Below are 20,889 nucleotides of genomic sequence, written 5' to 3' on the forward strand. Positions count from 1 at the left end.
TCGAAAATCTCATTGAAGCTGAGAGTACCGACAAACTTGTAACTTGAATAACTTAGCACACCAGCGAGAGAACGCAAACAATTGTGCGGTTCAACTCGAAATTGATGGTAAAAGCTTAGGAATTTAGCAGTAAGTTACATCCCTTAAGCCAGGGCTAAAGCAGAACTGCATACAATATACCGACAACTCAGTTAAAAAACACAAAGACTGCAGTTTCATTCTTGTCATGCACTCATCAGCCTGGAACGGTCAATGATCGAACAAGAGGCAAATGTCATCTCATTAAATCTGAGAATAACAGCAAAGTGGTAGATAGTACGTGATTATAATGTAAGAAGCATAAAAAGCCGTAGCTTCAAGCAATTGTTTGCTAAAAACCTCTTTAACTTTAAAACAGTGCCCTCAAACTTTAAAACAGTAACAAACAGGGCTTAATATGCACAGGAGCTCAGTTCATGCACTGCTTTTCGATTTTGTGTGAATTTTCACACATAGAACTGGATTTGGAATATTTATGCACTAAAATAAGCTCTCAAGACTATAGGGCTCCTGCACTTCTTTAGATAAAAATTAAGCCCTGGTCACCAAGGTTGAGAGATCATTGTCTGTTGTCAAAAAACATCTTCCGTAGTCTGAATAAGTTGCCTTCAAGTTCAAAAAAAAAACATTTTCTGTTAGTATAAACTAGACAAACGGGGGGGGGGGGGAATCTGACCCTGAGAGAGAAATGTCTAATGTGATAAGAGATTTAAGGGCTTTTAACGTCACGGGACATTTTAGGCGAATTTCGAATGAAGGATATTTTTAGCATTATAAGGACTTGTAATAAATCGTAAATTTTATCCAGAGGAAACTAGAGGACTTATTTTAATAAAATATATTGGGAAGTTCAAGTATTTTAGGAAATAAAAATCAGAAATAGGCAACAATATTTCTTTCGTAATCTCATTTGTCATATAATTTCAAAATATCGCATCTTTTTGCTTTGGAATTTTAACAGAAGCTTCTACCGAAGGATTAAAAATTGTATTACAAATCCTATTGAAAAGTGAGAGAAATGGTGGAGAAACCGTCACGGTAGAGCAAGCTTTCAGTCTCTGATTGGATCCATCAACGTCCAATGAAAACTTGCGTGTCCGGTGGAAAAGGATCACTTTATTTTTTACTTACCATTGTATCTACTCGCTTCAATGTTATCCCAAATATTCAGATTAGTCGGTGTTTGCAGGATGGCACTTGTCTTCTGGGTGTACATCATCTTCTTATTTTGTCAGGTAAGAAAACTTTCAAGAAACTAGTTCCTTGATGATGTCGCTGAAATGTATTACATATTTTAATAGAAACTTGAAAAGTTCAGGTAATCATTCGCAGCAATGTTTTTGTAAAATATTTTTGTGAAATTACAGTAAAATGTGTACTCGATAACATTTCAAGAAATAAATTTAACTTTAATTCATTCGGTGTTTCTACTTTGAAGAGCTAAAAAAGGTTAAGATTGTTGCTTATCAGGAACGTCCGAATAAATCTATTTGTACCTATTGCAGTTTATCTCGAAGAAAAATGCTCTCTGTAACCCCATTGAAGCAGTTTGCAAAAAAAAAATCCGATATAAAGGGTGATCCAAAATTCAAGTAACCCGTTATAAAATATTTCACGAGAAAAGTACTATTAATTTTCAATTAGAGTGCGCGCTAAGAATATGATTAGGTACTATAATTAGGTACATATGGTGTGGGGGGAGTAGCGGTTTTGACCACTGCTGTTTGGAGCGCGCAGTGGTATAAAGAGTAAAAATTTAGTTTAAAACGTACCTTAGGAGAGAAAGATAGCCAAAATATAACGTTCCCACCTTTATTTGACCACCCCTCATATTGATCGCCAATATCTGCCTTTCGAATCAAGCTCGAGTTGCATACTAGCTCTATGGTCAATCCCTTCACAGCCTCTAGTGTTCTACTTTTTAACAATCATTTGGCGCAGTCTAGTCAATTGTGGCTCTTGCGCCAAAAAACCCAATTGATCACAAGCCAACCTCAAATGACACCACTTCATAGCTAATATAAATATATCAATTCAAATCTCCATTCTCAGAAACTTTTAAGGAATATTTTCTTCGATTCTCCAATTTAAATGTGCTTTCTATTTAATTGTATTGAAGTATGGGTGATGAGGCATCCATTTTTTCTGAACGAAAAATAACTCTAAATTAAACGAAATATGATTAAAGACGATGCATTTTCTGAGTGACTAATGTTGCTCAAATTTTTGGCAACATGACTTACACGATGCACGAAGATCGATTTATGCACGAAGATTTCAATTAAATCATATTCCGAGACAGAGGAAATTATAGTTTAAAGCATAACAATTTAAATTGGATGTAATGTCATAATTAAATGCATCTAAAGAGCCAGCGCTATATTCACCAAAAATGTAAAAAACTTGTATAACCAAATTGAAATGAAAGTTCTGAATCCAAATTAATAACAAAACAAAAGCCGATCCGGGGAGTGGATCATGGGGATCATGACGTAAACCCCTGTTAACACAAATAAATAGAGCCTAAAATTACGTTTTTTGGACTCAAATTCCAAGAAATTCTCAGAAAGCCTCCTGTTAGCGACCGAATATTACCATTACGACTCCTCCTCCACTTTCGATTTGTGTGTTCATATTCCCCTCCAAAACCTAAAGCTGGAACTGCCCATGTCTCAAAGACCACACATATGCACAACATTTTTTTTTTCTTGCGATGTTACTTATGCACCGTTTTGCTTAAAGAATTTTATTAATTTTAAACGAACGAAGCGTAATAAGGAAGAATACTTTGAAGAAAATTTTAGCACATAACCAACTTGGTACCCCAAAAAGATTATTCAAGAAACAATCGCCTTTAATTAATCAATTTCTTAAAATCGTGCAGAAATTTCACTTCTGCACAATTTTAATTCTTCACATTAATGCAACCCTTAACTGGTAAGTGATATTTTGTACCGTAACTGGCGAGGTATAACGTCAGATTTCTTGTGCAGTGCACAACTTTTGACAAATTAAAGTTCCTAATAGTTTTTGCATTAATTATTTATATAAAGACAACTGAAACAGTACTGTAAGTAACATACACATACATATAAAGCCATATGTGTAAGCATTGTAAAACGTAAATGCAAAAGTCCAATTCTTCAGGATTGTAAGACATTCCACCTTACCAGTTAAGAACCAGTCATCATGCCTTCTACGATGTCTGGAAATTATTTTTATTATTTTCCACCATAAATTATCTAAGCTTTAATAAAGTGCAATTAGGGATTGCAATACTGGTATACCGAACACCGGTATTTGCTGAGGTAAAATACCGGTATTTCGGTATTAGCTGAAGATAATAAATAGTTAAAATATTAAAGAATTTTCAATTTTAACGTATCAAAAATCTATTTCTATTTTAAATGTACATTTCTTTTTCCGTGATACAGAACTATCATATCAATCTATTGATGTAAACATTTTTCTTCAAAAGCACGAGCTAATAGAATATCATTAAACAAAAGCAGCGGAAAAAATTGCAAAATAATATTTTCATTTCCAGATAGATGAATCGCATTTCTGTGCGTTTTGTATACCATGTTTTATTTTTTCTATTTCCCTGATCACTCACTTTCCCTTCAGGGAAAGTTAATTTCAAGTGTGATTTCGAATGCATTGTTCTATGAATAATTTATTCCAACCATCAATTGCAGTAATACTTCATGATATTTTCTTTAAATATTTGTCTTAACTGTACTGAATATAGGCAAAAAACTTTTTCTTGTTAGTAAAACAAACGGTAATTTGTTGTCCCGGTATTGTTTTGTTGTCATGTCTCACTTTATGCTTGCAAGATGATATTTAGAAATTATATAGTGCCTTGAAAATTTGCATAGAGGTTAAGCATAATCACTTGAAACATATTTGAGATATTTACATCATTTTAATTGTAAATAATTTTGAAAAGAACGCGAAAACGAATATGAGAAACTAACAAGATCAAATTTAGTCAAGTTTGTAAATCTCAAACCAAAGGGCTAATAATAAAAATCAAATCTCTCGTGCTCAAGAGAAAATTATGTTAATATTGGAAAAGTATCGTATCTCGGAAAGAAATTGCAACTAAGTCTTTAAAAAATTATAATAGTACACACAATACAAGAAATACACACAAACAGACAAAGGGATTTTTCCAGAAATATCACGTAAGAGACTGAATAAGTTGAAGATGATGGACTTCTAGGCAATTAGAAGAGGTGTATCGCGCATTGTTAACAGTACCACCGACTTGCGTGAATTCAGAAAGAGTATTTTCAATTGAAGGAAAGTTGAGCATTAAATGAGTTCCAGGCTTAGAGACAAGTCAATAGATGCATTACGTTTTTTTACTATTATTGATTTTTTATTGTGACATTTGTTCCTTCATTTTATATTTGTTCCCAATACGTTTTCAAAAATAATACAATTTTTATACAAAATTATGAAATGTGGCAACAAAACGATATACTTTCAAGAATTTTTTGGGAAATTTCAAATACCGGTATTAATACCAGTATTTCGGTATCACGTTTTAAAAATACCGAATTCTGTTATCGATTTTTTGGTCCGGTATTGCAATTCCTAAGTGCAATAAACTGTTTTTAAACATCAGGGCTGAAATAAATATTTACTATATATACATACATAAACCATTTTGTAAGCATCATGCATAAAATTGACTCACCTGTCGTGAAACTTTGCTTACGTTTGACGAGCTCAACCGGTAGCGACCAGTCGATTGATCACGTGACAGCTAGTGACGTCAGCGAATGCTAAAGCATTGGAGGCGCTGTCATTATTTGACGTCATTATTTTAACCGGTGAGCTACCGGTTGCTCATCGAACGCAACCTTTAATCGATATCTACCCTCTTATTTGTCGATCTAATTCTGCATACGTATTTTTTAATTTCTTCATGTTAAATGGATATTTCTTGCTAAACCAATTTTGACCTCAATGCCACTCACAGAAACGGACAATTCACATTGTTTACTACTTTACATGCTGCTTTAGCGTTAAATTCATCTTTTTTAGAAAAACTTCAAATAAAACGAACTGCATAATTTATGCTGGACCCCCCTCCCCTACTTGTTTTATTTCATACATTTTAGTGAGAAAAAAAGATTATAGACATAATCTTTAGATTGAAAAATCTGATATATTTTTCCGACTTGCTCAAGGGATACCTTTCTTTTACTGTTTAATTGAGATCAGAATGAAAAATATATTATTATTTTTATTTGAAAAAAATGTTGCAGGCAACAAAACCGTTTGCGGACAGTTGTTATTAGTTCAAGAAAGTTAAAAAACAAGTAAACTAGCGGGTTGGTGGAGTAAGCTATTACCGAAAGTGAAAGTTCGATAAATGAAGAAGCCAGATAGTTGCCAATGGTTTTTTTTTTTATTATTAGGAGGTCTATATACGTAAATCGAACCAATTTGTAGTCAGTTTTTTTTTTATGTTAAGAGAGTAAGTGAAAATTAGAGAAAAAAAAAGAAGCCCGGAGTCAGAGTCGGTACGTTTTTCAACGACTCGGATTCTCCTTTAGCCCAAAATCAGTCCGACTCCGACTCCACAGCCTTGGCCTGCAACAACAACACTTTCAAAAAACAAACTTCAACTGATAACGGTCACAGTTTGAACCAACCACAATGAAAATAAATTAGGCAGCTATGGAATTGCAGAAAACTTAAAACGTCAAAATAGATTTGGTGTGTTTGTGCTCGCGTGCATGTGTGTGTATATAGTGCAAAATTAATTTTCATTCAAAATTAATTGTAGTTTCAAAAATTAAAATTTTATAATTTGTAAATTCAAAATATCAGATACAGTCTAGTTTTTACGTTAATCAGCAATCCGAGCATCAATTATATATTTTGGTACGGTCTATTTCAGTTCGTTTATAAAATATATATTGACGCAAACATAGGAAATATTTTAAAATTAATTCTTAGTTTGTGTTATTCAGTTTTCCATGCATAAAAATAATAAACAATACATATACTGAACTTTAAACGTAATCAATTTCCTGTACCGACATGCTGTGAGATTGACCAGCATTCGGAAATTCGAATTTTGTGGCATGGCAGATAAAATTCGGGGAAAAAAAGAAAAAAAAAAAAAAGTGCGCTTTTGGATGAAAAGGCATTTGGCAAAAGTCAAATGCCGATTTGTTTGCTCTCATTTTATGCATTTATATGCACAACGATGCAATCTATTTTAAGTTTGATTTGAATCATATGCAGCTGTATCAAATAGGTTTTGCGTGATGATATGAAAACGTTTTATTAACTTGTTATTTGAAATTTAATTGCTTTAAAATTTTTAAAACATTAAATTTTAATGTAATTCTATTTAAATGTATAAATTAATCAATTATGAAAGTTTCTAAAGTTTCTTTTAAAAAATAAAAAAAGCAGATTTAAATTTTTAAAAAAATATTTAAATTAAAATTTTCTTTTTTTCAAAAATATCGGGGTTTTTTACGCCCATATCATCATTATTATTATCATTTTATTCCAAGACTGGTACTATAGGTTTATATTAACTAAAATAAGAAAAGAAAAACTTTGATTCGAATCCATTTAAATATCTTACAAAGACTGCTTCAATTGTAGTTTTATATATCGTTGAGCTAAGGTTAAAATCGTTGGACATCGTTAAATTAAATTCTATGTTTAAAAATTCATTTAATGGTAGATTTTTATCATCTGCAAAGTTGATGTTGAAATCCCCACTCAAAATCATTGGCAAATCATCAAAGCTCTTCCCAATTTTATTTTGAGGTAATGCAGAAGCGTCATTAGAAAAAAGAAATATTTTCATTCAAAAATTCTTGTATTGCGTTTATAGACTTGGCCAGTGAACAGCAACCATTACAATTAAATGGCAATTTGCAGAGTGGCAACGACAAACACATGTATCCCCGATATCAGAAACATAATTTGTAAATTCAAAATATCAAATACAGTCTAGTTTTTACGTTAATCAGCAATCCGAGCATCAAGTATATGCATTTTGGTATGGTCTATTTCAGTTCGTTTATGAAGAAAGTATTGATACAAATATAGGAAATATTTTTAAATAAATTTTTAGTTTATGTAACTCAGTTTTCTCATGCATAAAAATAATAAACAATACACATACTCAACTTTCCAACGCAATCAATTTACTGTATTACCCCTCTTTAGCCAACATGCCGAAAAGAGTCGATATGCCATGATTTCCGATTCCGAGTCACAACTGAATACAACTATATTTATGTCGAGGACTACATACTAAGTGCCTTGCCTCCATTATTTTTTATACCGATAGATGGCAGCACCATCACCGGATTGAACAGTTAATGAGAATTTAGAACTAGACCAGGAGCTAATAGCTACCTGGTGCAAGCACCCCCAGAGGTATCGTTTCACTTGGAGGACATTGAGACCACGAGCACATTTAACGTCGCCCAGTCCCCTTTAATGACGACGGTGAATCTTCGACCATCGGGGTTCGAACTCAGGACCCTCCGGCCCCGAATCCGACACTCTACCGATCGGGCTACCACGGCCCGATATGCCATGAGATTGACCAGCATGCCGGTAAATTTGAATTTTGGGGAATGCCAGATAATTCGATGTTCTTCGAAAAAAAAACTTAATAAAAATAAGATTGAAATAAAAAAATCTGAGTTAAATCAAAACTTCTTTTTTTTTTTTTTTTCAAAAATATCATGAATTTTTTACGTCCTGATCCACGTCAATATAATCATTATATTAAAAACTGCTACTATAGGTTGATGGTAAGTGAAATAAGAAATAAAAAACTTTGGTTCGAATCTATTTAAATATCTAGTAAAGATTGCATCAATTGTAGTTTTATATCTCGTTGTGCTAAGAATGCAATCATTGGAAATCCTTAAATTAAATTTTCTATTTGAAAATTCATCTATTGGTGGATTTTTATCATCTGCAAAGTTGATGTTGAAATCCTTACCCAAACTATTGACAAATCATCAAAGCTCTTTCTAATTTTATTTTGAAGTAATGCAGAAGCGTTTAAAAAAAAAAAAAAAAAAAAAAATTCATTCAAAAATTCTTGTATTGCGTTTATAGACAAAGCCGGTGAAATATAAACAGCAATCATTACAGTTAGTTGTCCATTTTTAGAGTGGCAACGGCAAACACACATCTCATCGATATCAGAAACATTGTATTTTTCTTATCTCAAAAAATACCCAAACGCATCTAAAGAGGTTTTTAATTCAAAAATATTATATAAGCTTAACCATGTTTACTTCTGAAGAAGAAATGCAATGTTCCGGGTAAGGATCGAACTCACGCTCTCTCAGGAATCGGATTATGGGACTAACGAGCTCCGACTTCTCTACCGAGGCTCGTAAGCCAAACGAAAACAAAGCACGTAAAGGAGCAGAGAGAAGCCACGCATGCGCAGTGTACTTCCAAATGTCGGTGAGGTAACGGTGTCACGAAATGGATGGTTTCTCCAACCGTAAAAATACTCAACGCGCCTAAAGAAGTTTGCACTTCAAAAATCGTTAATCAATATCTTTTATGAAACTAATCAGCTTCGCACACATAGAGGACTGCGCACAAAGTGCCTTGTCTCTGGACACACCCAGGAAAGATTTACAACACAAAAGAAGGAAGAATCCAGGGCACCGGCTGGAATCAAACCGACGACCGCATCCGGCTTAGATGACAAAGCTTTTTAGCCCAGTCAATAAAGGTTTCGTGTCGCAACCAATTTAGGGAAAGCTAAATTTTTGCAGGTTGTTAATACATAAAGTATACACTAAAAAAATACAAAGTCCCGACCCCCACACCTCTTCTTCCCCCCCCCCCACCCCTTTCGAAACATTGTCGAAGCAGTACTATGATTATGCGCTTTTCGAGTTGCAACTACTTAAGAGAAAGCTGAATTTAGGAAGGATGCTAGTACATAATGTATTCTTTTAAAAAAACAAAGTCCTGAGCCCAACACTCTTTCTCCCCCCCCCTCCCCCTCCGAAACACTGCAAGAACAGTACTATGATTGTGCGCTTTTCGTGTCGCAACTAAGAGAAAGCTGAATTTTGGCAGGATGTTAGTACGTAATGTATTCTTTAAAAAAATACAAAGTCCCGACCCCCATCACTCTTTCTACCCCCCCCCCCCACCCTCATCCGCTACGAAACACTGCAAGAACAGTACTATGATTACACGCTTTTCGTGTCGCAACTAATTAAGGGAAAGCTGAATTTTGGCAGGATGTTGGTACGTAGTATATTCTTTAAAAAAGTACTAAATCCCGATCCCCACCCCTCTTGCTTTCCTCCACACCCCCTCCGAAACATTGCAAGAGCAGTATTATGATTATGCGCTCTTCGTGTCGCAACTAATTTGGGGAAAGCGGATGTTTTTCAAGATGTTAGTACAAAAAGTATACACTAAAATAAGACAAAGTCCCGACCTCCACCCCTCTTTCTCTCCTCCCCTCCCTTCCCCATCCCTTCCGAAACATTGCAAGAGCAATACTATGATTATACGCTTTTCGTGTCCCAACTAAATAGGGGAAAGTTGATTTTTTTTTCAAGATGTTAGTATACAAAGTATACACTAAAAAACACAAAGTCCCTACCCCTATTGCTTCCCCCCCCCCCTCTCCGTCCGAAACATTGCAAGAGCAGTATTATGATTATACGGTTACAGCTCGAAAACTAATGATGATTCAACTATTCCTTTTATTTCACTTCTTACAATATTATAAACCAGTGGTGCCCAACCTACGGCCCATGGGTCACATCCGGCCCATGAAACTGATCACTGTGAACAGTTATTTTGCGAAATGTTGCAACTCGAGGACTATGTTGCAACTGGTTTCTGAAAAACAGGTTGCATTCAACAAAAAAAAAAAGGGCATCAAGTTATTATAACTACATTTTTTCTATAAGGGGGCATCTAACAGTTTGTTAGCTTTGTCTGAAATATTGTTACAATGCATTCCACTACAGTATTCACACATAGACGTACAATCGAACCCAGTTTTACGACAGCTACAGTTTGTAACACAATGTTTTACAGTTGCAAGATATGAGTAGGAGAATTTCACTTGGAGCAGAGGTAATTGTCATGATCTTAGGAATCAGTCTGTTGCTTGAAATATATTTCCAAATCCATTCTTCTGCTGGAAACTTAAAACCTAACCAAGTTTGAATAAAAGTTTGTAAACAGTAAGTAATCGCAAAAATGTTCCTAAAGTCCACTTTTAATTTATCAAAACTTCCACCAACTTCAGATGTCACTCGTCAACATCTTTTAAAGGTTTCTACCAGAGTTTTTAGGGTCAACACCAGATTCAAACTTGGTTTGGTTTTAAACGTCCCCCAGAAGAGTGGGGTTGGCATTATACTTCATGCAACAGACTTATTCCTAAGTTCATGAAGAATACCTCTGCTTCAAGTGAACTTCTCCAATTATTATCTTGCAATTGAAAACATTATGTGTTTCAAACTGTATCTGTCGTAAAGCTAAATTCGATTGCACGTCTATGTGTGGACACTGTAGTGGAATGCACTGTAACAATATTTCGGACCAAACCAACGAAATATTAGAAGATGGCCCCTTATATAAGACTTAAAAATAATAACCAAAAGCAATATTAAACATTAATAATATCCGCTGCGAGAAAATAATCTCAGTTCAAATAAACTGTTCCTGATTTATTTAAAGCTTGAATAATTAGCCAAGCATTAAAATTTTTTTGTAAACAATCGCCGACACAAACGAATTATAAACTTTTGTAACAAATAATTGCATTATGGTAGTAAAAACTTTAAGTGAACGTCATTACATTGTTGATCCATTTGAAGAAAATGATTATTATCACATTATTATCTATAAATTTTGTTCAAACATTTCTTTCCAAGACGTAATGATAAAAAGCTATTAATTTGTTGAAGTTACTTTTTGGTTTTTGTTGTGAGTTTTCTGCATATGATTAAGTTGGTTAAATGGTGAAACTGAGCTATCTACATAAAAAGTGTATGTTTTAGAATTTGTGAATAGCAGTGGTCCCCCAACAATGTTTTCAGAAACCAATTTCTAAATATTTGGCTAACAATTTGTAACATTGTCATTAATCGTGCTCTTCGAGTTATAACATTTCACAAAACAACGGGCTACATGGATCAGCTTCGCAGGCCGGATACGGAACCTGGGCCGTAGGTTGGGCACCACTGGTTAATAATATTGTTAGGAGTGAAATAAAAAAAGGAACATTCCGGTAACATCATAAATTTTCAAGCTGTATGCGTAAAATCATAGTACTGAACTGATCAAGTGTGCAATGTTTCGGATGGAGGGGGGGAGCAGCAAGGAGGGTTGGGGTCGGGACTGTCAAGGTTTTAGTGCACACTACTAACATCGTGAAATATTCAGTTTTATCTTAATTAGTTGCGAAAAGAAAAGCGTATAATCATAGTACTACTCTTGATGGTCTAAGTGTTTCGGAGAGGGCGGGGAGGAAAGCAAGAGGGGTAGGGTCGGGACTTTGTGTTTTTTTAGTGTTTTCTTTATTTACTAACGTCCTGCCAAAATTCAGCTTTTTCCTAATTAGTTGCGACACGAAAAGAGTATAATCATAGTACTGCTCTTGCAGTGTTTCGGAGGGGGTGGGGGGGGAGTAAGAGGGGTGGGGGTCGGGACTTTGTCGATTTTTAGTGTATACTTTATGTACTAACATTCTGCTAAAATTCAGCTTTCCCCTAATTAGTTGCGACACGAAAAGCGTATAATCATAGTACTGCTCTTTCAATATTTCGGACGGGGTGGGAGGGAAAGCAAGAGGGGTAGAGGTCGGGACTTAGTATTTTTTTAGTGTATACTTTATTTGCTAACATCCTGCAAAAATTCAGCTTTCCCTAAATTAGTTGCGACAAAACCTATTTTTACTTCCTTTTACAAAAAAGGAAGTATTGTATTCGCGAAAAAATTTTCACTCAAAAATCGCCCTTAATTTCCATTTTGCTCACCCCCAAATGAATGTTGAGTTTTTTTTTTCGATTCGACCACATGCGGAAAAGTGCCTAAGAATGTATAGACACGCGAAATATCCATTTTGACCATCACCGAGGTAATTACAACGACTTTTCTCGTGACGTCTGTATGTATGTGCGTATGTGTGTATGTGCGTATGTGCGTATGTGCGTATGTGCGTATGTGCGTATGTATCTCGCATAACTCAAAAATGGTATGTCCTAGAAAGTTGAAATTTGGTACATAGACTCGTAGTGGGGTCTAGTTGTGCACCTCCTATTTTGGTTGCATTCGGGTGTTTCTAAAGGGGTCTTTTGCACCTTTTTGGGGGGAAATCATTGTTAATTTCGATGCAAACTCAAGTGGTGTTATAATTTGGCGGTCACTTGGCGATATATCGCCAGTCTTTTGGTTGCCAAGTTTTGTCGCCAACTTGGCGAAAAATTTGGCGATTTTTTTTTTTTTTTTTTTAAATCTGCTTTCAATGTGGCCATTGCTAGTGATATTTAAAGAGTTAGAGAGAGAATCCCATTAAAATTGCAATAATAGGGAAATAGCATTAAATTGGTGTAAAAGGAAGTCATGTGATGCACACATCAGCTCGTTTTACTTTCATTGACTGGGCTATTTGCCCCAGAGCTACGGAGGTCGCTTTAGAAGTTTATATCGACATATAATGTTTAATTATGAATGATAAAAGTTACAGCTAATCAAGGATTTCATGCGGATAACTTTAAAGAAATAACAATAAAGAAAAAGCTCCAGTCTTTTACACTTTGATATTAGGTCCAAAATATAAATATGTAAGATTTTTAAAGGATGTCTCTAAAAACTTTTGTTGTGGTCAAATCCGCTGTAAATATATCACGGATGACTATATTTGTCTTACAGAACGATGGAAGAGATGAATGGATCAGAAAGGCAAAAAACAGATAACTCTCTCTCTCTGGTTGAGTCTGAAGTTTTTTCAACACTGTGCTGTTCAAGTACATAAGACTGTACTGAGTGTACTCAATTGTTATAATTTTCAATGTCATTGGTGTGAAATATTTTTTATGAACTGAGCAAAATAATTTTTCTATAACAAATAGTTCGTTGCTTTCTAATACAGGCTAAAAATATGTTTTTTCTAAATCATAATCGTGGTGACCACCGTGTGTTTCTGTATTTCTTTTCATTGCCCCCTGAAGTTGATGATCTAAGAAAGCTCTCAAAAATGCTCTGAAAATGCATCAAAATTTACGTAAAACATTTATTTGTTTTAAAAAAAAGTGTGCCTAAAAAGTTGCAAATGCTTTAAACAAAAACCAAAGCAGCTTATAACATGTTTCTGTTAAGTCATTAATGTCAACTGGGACAACTTTCCCGGTAATAATACCAGCTGAAAGGTTTGAAAAACCGCGAAACTCAATGTCATCTTTTTATGCAATAAAAACCCTATTCCGTCTATTGGTTAGGTTTCAAACTAAAATAGCGCTAAATATTATCGTTTTCAAACACTGGCCTAAAGGTCCCTGTTGATAGGGAAGACCGTGACTAGTTGGCTCAGTTTTCACTTTTTGATTTTTCTTTTTTTTTTTCTGTTGTATTTACGGTAAAAGTTATTTATGCCTCTGATAGGGTAACATCTTGGCTACAAAAAAACACTGGGAGCATTATCTAAAATTCACTGGGAAACTCGTGAAAAATATTTTAAGAAGTCACCTCAATAGTGCCACTAACCCCTGAGTGGGGGTTAGTTGACAAGGTAGGGGTAAGTTGGCATATGATGTGAGGCAAGCGTTTCCTTGTGTGAGGTGTCAGGAGTGAACACCTGCCGCATTATTTCATATCCTCCACTGCCATTTGGTACCCCTTGAGTAGCATTCATATTTTCTTTTACAATCCTATAGTACCGTGCGAGACTTTTATGAATTCATTAGCTACTTCTCTCAAACTTCTTTTTTTTTTTTTTTTTCAGTATGTATGCCTCAACAGTTATCTTTCTATCATCTGCTGTCACTGTAGCCCTCTCAGTTTTCCGTTTACAGGTCCTCATGATCTAAACAAAAAATATTTACATTATCATAGATGGGTAAGGCAGAAAAAGTGAGCTTACAGTAACCGTTTGTTACATAATAATAATTAGGTAACCGTTTTCTCGAAATCGAGCTAAAATTTGTATAGTGCTTGAATGATGCCTTTTTTTAAAACACTAAGTTTGGCATATCTGCGTAAAGATACCTTTAATGTGACACCTCAATCGTTAATATCCATCCAGCCGTTATTGAGTCATGACTGTGAAAAAAACGCTTTCCATATTTATATACAGATAAAAATAATAATAATATATTACTATGAAGTACCCTATACTTAACTAGAATTATGTCGGTATGAATGTTGGCATACCTTAACTTATCCGTTGTTACGGGGCTAGTTGGCATACCTTAACTTATCCGTTATACGGGGCTAGTCAGCTTATGTCAACCAGCACTCGAGTACGTATGCTAACCCCAACACGGCAAGTAAAATAAACATGGCGACCAAAACAAATATTCATCAACTACAGCAGAAATGGACTTATAACCTCTTAGCTAAATCTCCAAAGATACTAAAAACGTGTGAATGTTACTTTTGTGCGAATACGCTACTATACAAAACGACAAATACTGAAAAATCTAAATTTTACTTACTTATACGAAAATCACGTTTTCAATCCGTCCACTCAAAGCAATGGATGGATCCAGCTGGCGTTCTCATGCAAAATAGACGTATCAATGATGATCACGTGACAGGCTCAGTGGGGCTCTGAATCAACCGTGGAGTTTTTTAAATCACAATGCCAACTAACCCCTTATGCCAACTCCCCGGTCTCCCCTACTTTATCAATATTTTTTTTCCAAATTTGCATAATTTGCTATCAGCTGACTTTCTTTGCTGGATCACAAGAAAATAAGTACAGTAAAACCTGTAAAGTTGACCACCCTTGTAAGTTGACCACCTGTCTATGTTGACCGCTTTTGTCAGGAATGGAATTAGTCCTATCTCATATAATGAAGGAAAACCTCTCTAACTTGACCACCTCTCTATCTTGACCACCTATCTTGGCCACTAATGTTTGCCAAATTTGGTTTGGAGTATTGTAAAAAACCCTTTGTAAGTTGACCACTTGGTTTATTTTTTTTAACTTTCTTCAGCAAATTATTTTATTTTATTATTTATTTATTTATTTTTTTTTTTCTCATAGCTTTCCAAGAATGTTTTTAATGCTTTGATGACAACAGCATTTTACTAACTAAACAGCAGCATAAAGCTTAATGCTGCTCTTTATTCTCAAAACTTGTTTTTCATTTGTTGTTCTATTTGAGATAGCTTTTTGTACTCCGTTCAATAAAAATAGGTGTCAGTAGAAAAGTTGAAAGTCTTTCCTTTCAGTTGCAATATGTTGTGACAACACAGGAATTGTGCTAAAAAGAGCAGGCCTGGACCTGATTCCCCTGCAACAAAATATGTAGTGCCCCTCCCTAGTGGCCAGCAATGTCTATTAGTAAAGTGAATAAGTCTTAGTACTAGTTTTTTTTTTCTATTTTTACTTCAATTTCTAGGGCCGTTAGCACCTTTAAAGACGCGGGCCTCTCACACTGCGGGTACACAGATCTGGGCTTGCTAATGAGTAAAGTTACATATTTCTGGTGCAAGGGATTAAAAGATAGGACATTTTGATTTTGCCTTTATGAACTGGGAGAGTCGAGCTTGTTGCTCTTTGTGGTATAAGTTTGACATAAAAAGGCTTCAAAAAGAAAGTTAGCTGAACTTGACATTAATAAAAAGTATGAAATATTAAAATTAACTGAAAATGGAAAAAGCCAGAGAATATTAGCTGGCATATATGGAATTTCTAAAACTAAAGTGTCTAATATAGTTAAAAACAAGGAAAAACTAACAAAATTATTTGAATAGTATTTTTAATTATTGTTTCACTTTCAATAATTTTAAAGAATGAAAGTGAGTTGAACAGAAAGAGAAGGGTGAATTCCTCAAAAAAAATGAATACATGGCGCAAGAAATGAAAAAAAAAAATTACCCCCCTTTATAAGTTGACCGCCAAAGTACTGCACCACGAGTGGTCAACTTACACAGGTTTCACTGTATTTGAAATATATTTCCTAATTGAATGCTTAAATACTCACTTCAACTGCAGGCACAAAAAAAAAAAAACTAATAATAATAATAGTGCCGAAACAAATGTCTCGGCAGAAATTCAACTCTGTTCCACTTTTCCCGCAGTCCCATTTCTTCCGTACTTCCGCGTATGTGTTTCAATTTTTTTAATATCCTCTCTTGTCATTGAAATTAGTTGGTGCAAATCAAGTTATTTAGTATTATCAAAATTATCTTTCGTATTATAGCTTTAACGTCGCAGTTTTCATTCAAAGCCAATGAAAAGTATTGCCATATTGTAGTTCAGACACTTTGTATGCTAACCCGACAGTGATTAATTTAGAAGTGCTGGAGTTCTATGGTTTTTGAAACTTATTTTAATGCCCAAAAGTCTGTATTTCGTTTTATTTGTGAAAATTCTTATCAAGTTGAAATAGTATTTAAGCTCCCATGCCCTTAAACTCTTCTTCTTGAGCCTGTCAGCTATGCAACGCATGACTTGAATTCTAGATAAAAGTTATTACACTGACCATATTTTTTACTTCACTCCATTTATTTATAATTAAGTAAAAATTAATCACAAGTATGGTTTTGACGGTTTTCTTTGAATCTTTGAATATATTCGTTATTTACTCAATTCTTGAACATTTTCGATGTCTTTGCTTTGCCACTCTTAATACTCCTCCGTGCCCCATGGTGGCACGCGTGTAGCGTATTGGCTATTTCTACGTTAAGGCGTTAATTTATACTATTTTTGTTCTTAATACAAGTCCCATATAACTGACATCAAATCGTAGACATGTAGCGTTAACCCGATGAAATACAGGGTGTCCGAGAAAGATCCGTACAACTTCAAAAATTTATTGAAAAAGAAACAATAGGGTTACAGCGAAACTAATTAGTACATTAGATAGAATAACCTTAAAAAGTTTTTTTCCTATAACTTAAGTTATTACCTTAGGAAATTTCTACATGAGACCCTTTCGTAGCACGAACAATATCAAGATGATAATCCAATTCCATCCACAAACGTTTCAGCAGGCTAACATCAAGAGTAGCTAGAGCTGTTTGGATGTTTTGTTCCATTGTGTTTGTGTATCGGATTTTGTTTCGATAAACCACGCAACACATTGAGCTTTTTTCCCGTGATGCGCCATTGAAATAACTAAAATGCTTTAATATTCCTTTGCGTGACATGTAGCGCCATATATAGTCAGAAACATACTGCAGAAAAAAACTTTTTGAGTTATTCTATCTAATGTACTAATTAGTTTCGACGTAACCCTATTGTTTCTTTTTCAATAAATTTTTGAAGTTGTACGGATCTTTCTCGGACACCCTGTATTGTAATTATTTCATTTAAATGCTCCAAATACTAAAAGCACTTTGGTAAGAACGAGACAAACAATTGCAACAATAAGGACTAAGGACTTCCTTTCCGTGTTCTAGTCACTCAGCGTGCTTCCATTCAGTTTTTCGGAAAAAGGATGACTACCTAGTTTTTTTCATGGAAAGTTCACATAAAGGACACGTATCTTCTCACGTTGTTAATAAGTTCCGCATTGTTTTTAAATTGCCTATCTGTTCTTGTTTCCCTTTCTATAGAAATACCTCTTTTTACTGCTCATAGATGTAGAACCCTTTTCTGCCTTTTCAGCATGAATTGCATACTAATGCAGGACCTATAGAAGAGGATTCGAGACTGCCTGTAAGAGATACACAACAGTGCAATTCTTGTAAGTTACTGAGCAATGTTTTCATAATGATTTACTATGTATATTTCTGCGCAGTGGTCGGAAAAACTACTTTTCTTGTAGCGAACTACAACTACAACTACTTTATTACGAATATAGTTAACTACAACTGCTTTTTTCAAAATGTAGCGACTACCTTTGAAATGTAGTCGCTACTTCGCTACTTTTGAAAAAATCAATAAATAAAAAGAACGCATACACACTGTTTGAGGGTTGAACGAAAAATTCAAAAAGTGGTTTAGATTAACAAATTAGCTTATTTGAACATGGAATATTACTAAGAATTATTTATTCCTTCTTCCTTTTTGTGAGTCAACTTGTCTTTCCAAACATTGTTCATGATTTTTACGAATATTCACTGCAAGAATATATTTAAAAGTTGAAAGAATTCAACTTGCAATTTTTTAATCATTTCCTACCAGCGAATATTCAATTCAAGAAGTGCAAATCGGCTACTTGAAAATGTAAATAGATGCAGTCATAATTTGATCTAAAATTTACATAGACACACGTATGGAAATTCTAGGGATGTCTATGGGTATTTTAGCATTGTTCTTCTTAGTTGTAGCAATATTGCTCAAAAGAATCACGACCAGGTGACCCCCCCCCGTACACAGAACATTTATTCATTATTAACACAAAACTCATATACTACACATACACGGAACCAGTCCACTCGTCGCAGATTGAAACATTGTACCTCCTGTGGCATCCTCAGATATGTGCCCGTTTTGAATGCCGCGAGTCCACTTCGTGAAAACAATCTCTTCAAGCAGCCGACTGAGCTCTGGGTTGACGGGACATAGACAGCCATTTCTTCTACGCCTTTGTGCCTTTGTTGGAATACCGCTTCTAAATAAAGGACTAGACTGTCTGGCACCACTTCGGACAGTTTTAAAATTGGGTGTGACGAGTTTGCCTGACAGCCCTGGACGGTGTCCGTCTTTGTCGTTGCCGAAAAACCGCAGACGGGGAGGTGTGCTCCATGTTAATGAGGCGCCGGTCGACCAACGAATCCGGGCCTTGGTTTCTTCTACAAAAACGACGTAGCAGTGTTCGTCACCAAGTTTCCACCAATGGGATATTTTAAGGGGGCTTAGTTGGCAAGCCCCGGGTCTTCGAAAAAGACCTCGATCCACACTTTTAGAAAGCAGATTGCTCTAGGACTTGAGAGAAACAGGTGCCCTTAGGCATTCTCCGGTTTCGTTGGAAACCGTGATTTTTTTTTGAGACCACCACTGAGGCAACTGTGTTTGCCGGCATTTGTAACCCCATCAATGTAACGATTATTATTTTTTTTTCTGTAAATAAATTTTTTTTTGTTAATTTTAAAAAGGGGTTTAGTCCTTCCTTGTTCGTGGTGTGACTTGATTTAATGAAAAGATTGGATTCGTTAATCTTTATTTCTGTGACTCACGACGTCACAGCTTATTTGGTGGCAGCGGGTGCGATGATGTTTCAGAGAAATTGAAACAGACCCATGTTACTTTTGGTCTTTCTATTTTTATGCAATTTTGAAAGATAATTCTTTTTAAAACTGTAAGTACTTTTTACATAAAGTAGTCCTAGAGCTGATCGAAACCTATAAGATTTTGTGTGTGCCATTCCCCCAAATTGGATTTGGATTACTCTGATGTTAAAGACGGACGCAGGAAAGGGTGAGTCCGGTCTTTGTTTCTTGGTTACCGATGAGGCAGCTTTAGTGGGTTTGTTTTGAGAGAATTTAAGCGGAGTAAAATTGTTTGTAAAAATTTTCAATGTTTTCGAAAATAGAATTGGACTAAAGGTTTCTTGTGAGAATTAAATTCTGAGTTAGACTGCAAAAGAATTGTTTTGCAGATCTTTGCTATTTCAGTTTGGAAAGGAAAGTCATATAAATTAATGATTTATTTTGACGATATAGATTTCAGGTTAAGTAAATCTATTGAAATTGATCTGTAGAAGATATTTATGTGCATGCTGTTTTTGTGATTAGTTGGATTTTGCATGAAATAAATAGAGTTTTGCTTGTGAAAAAAAAGGGAACGCTCTAAAAATCTCATTTAAGCAAAATGGGTTCTTTTCTTTTTGAAATCGAAAAAGATAATCTGAGAAAGATAGCCTCGGAGTTTGGCGTGGAAACGTCTGACTCAGACACGCGTCGGTACATAGTTAAAGCGATTGTTGGGGCTACAGATTATGACGAAGAATTTGCAAAATCGACTTGGAGACTTTTGAAAGAAGAGATAGAAAGGGAGAGAGAGCGGGAAAGAGAAAACCTAGAAAGGGAGAGAGAGAGAGAGCGGGAAAGAGAAAAACTAGAGAGAGAATGTCGGGAAAGAGACAAAGAAAGACAATTTGAACTAGATAAACTGAAACTAACTACCGCAGCAGAAACGGTTAGCTTGAGTTCAAATGGGTCAGCGAGTACAGATACTTCTAGGAGATCAAATTTAAAGCATCTGGTCCCAAAATTTGACCCGAAGCAATTAGATGTCTCGTTATTTTTTGAAATTTTTGAGAGACAGGCTAAGAAAGAGGAGATAGAGGAAGAGAGGTGGGTTTCCCAGCTTATTCCTTTGTTGCCCCCGGAAGTAGCAGAGCTAATTGTGAAGGAACCCCTTGAGAAAAGCGACGATTTTCCTCACATGAAGCGCCTGTTAATGAAGAGGTTCAAACTAAATTCTGTGGAATTGCGGATTAGGTTTGAAGAACATAATCGGAAGTTTGGTTCCTCCTGGGCAGATCTCACCTTCGAATTAAGAAGCTATCTAGACAATTGGCTAGAAACCGCGGAGGTAAATACATTCGAGGAGTTAAAGGAGTTATTGCTCACGGAGCAGTTAAAAAAGAGAACCCCTGCTGAGGTGAGGGAACACTTTTTGGACTCCTGGGAAGAATTCCGTAAGGCGTCAGACCTCGCTGAAAGGTT

At 35.2% G+C, this 20,889-nt stretch overlaps 1 protein-coding gene across 1 annotated transcript in view; it reads left to right on the forward strand.

Moving 5' to 3' along the window:
- The first annotated feature begins 1,233 nt into the window (after window positions 1-1,233).
- The window catches only part of LOC129218187 (zinc metalloproteinase-disintegrin-like MTP8), a 44,319-nt gene continuing 24,663 nt past the window's right edge, over window positions 1,234-20,889 (forward strand). The window contains exons 1-2 of the mRNA XM_054852406.1: window positions 1,234-1,274; window positions 17,882-17,960. The gene's annotated coding sequence lies outside the window, so the exon portion shown is untranslated. The remainder of the gene's footprint in view (window positions 1,275-17,881; window positions 17,961-20,889) is intronic.

The sequence above is a fragment of the Uloborus diversus genome, chromosome 3, assembly GCF_026930045.1.
Source record: "Uloborus diversus isolate 005 chromosome 3, Udiv.v.3.1, whole genome shotgun sequence".
NCBI classification, from domain to species: Eukaryota; Metazoa; Arthropoda; class Arachnida; order Araneae; family Uloboridae; genus Uloborus; species Uloborus diversus.